Source organism: Penaeus monodon, chromosome 30, assembly GCF_015228065.2.
Source record: "Penaeus monodon isolate SGIC_2016 chromosome 30, NSTDA_Pmon_1, whole genome shotgun sequence".
In the NCBI taxonomy this organism is placed as follows: domain Eukaryota; kingdom Metazoa; phylum Arthropoda; class Malacostraca; order Decapoda; family Penaeidae; genus Penaeus; species Penaeus monodon.
This window is the reverse complement of record NC_051415.1, coordinates 23,931,493-23,932,753: the sequence shown is the minus strand read 5'-3', so window position 1 is coordinate 23,932,753 and position 1,261 is coordinate 23,931,493. Positions and strand designations below refer to the sequence as shown.

General features: G+C 39.7%; 1 pseudogene; it reads right to left on the bottom strand.

Annotated features, from left to right (window-relative positions):
• The window catches only part of LOC119592659, a 12,788-nt pseudogene that overhangs the window by 7,553 nt on the left and 3,974 nt on the right, over positions 1-1,261 (bottom strand).

Here is a 1,261-nt window from a genome sequence, read left to right as displayed (position 1 = left end):
CAAGTATCGAGTGGCTGAGCACAAGGATGTATTTCTCGTGCTCAACCTTGAGAATTTCCCAAGAGGCTACAGGAAATCTCAGTGATTTTGTTTGTTTCTGCGTGTGCTATGTATTTATGTAGATTATCTATAATGGTGATTGTCATTCAGATTCCGGAGGTGATAATAGCTGTTACAGGACTAACAGCAATCGTACTAATAGCAGGGGAGGAAGTACCTCAACAAGAGTGTAAGAAATAAGTATTAACAGTAAAGGACAATCGCAATGGTAGTAGTAGTAGAAAAAATAAAAATCAGAATAGTAGAATGTGAGTAAATGAAACTACGAGTATTTACATGCATCGACTAGTCTGCTATTTATCTTTAACTATTCTGATCAAAACAAGTCTCGCATCATAACCTCTGGACACCAACAACAGATAAGCACTGTGAACATACGCGCCAGTTGACCTTGGCGCTGTTACATGGAGAGCTGTTTGTTGCCTGTTGGTACGGCGACAGTAAGCAATGGCCGAAAATAGGTCCTGCCACGATGTCCTTAACCCGTGTCCTGTGTTTCAGTGAGATAGTGACGGGGGGGAGGGGTGATAGTTACATCGTAACATCCGCTACGACTGGTGAGCACTAGCCTTGTCTCGGTACACCTTTGGGGGTGACTCATGATTGAGAAATATATTTATTTTTATGTATATATGTGGGTACTTCCAAACCGTCGTATACTTATTGGCTATATAAGAACTTTTGTTACTTTACTATGATTTCTCTACAACCTTCTCGTTGTTGCCAACCGCTCAAGATATTCATTATCCAATAAACACGTCTACAAACAGTATGGAGCAAAGAATAGGTTGGCCCTTTACAGGATCAAGTATTTGTAGTATCTTATTCTCCATCTTTTCCAAACTGTTTCATGTTACAAAAAAAGAAAATTGTCAATTTAACAGGCAACAGTAATCTGGAACCCATTTATGAGTCAGATCAGTCAGATCTCCGTTAAGTAAGAATGTCAGGGATTCATAAACCATGATAATAACGAAAACAAGTTGTTGTCTCTTACTGATTTGTTGTTGTACTTTCCGGAGATGGGAAATCCAAGTACACATACATACTATATTTATCTCCGTCGCTCTATCCCCCCAACCCACCAATTACGCATAAACAAAACGCTAGCACCCCTTACCACAGGTCTGTCGCTTCCAGAGAGGGAATTCCAAGAATTGAAAATACTCTTCTTTTCTCTTTCCCTCTCTAGTTTCTTATT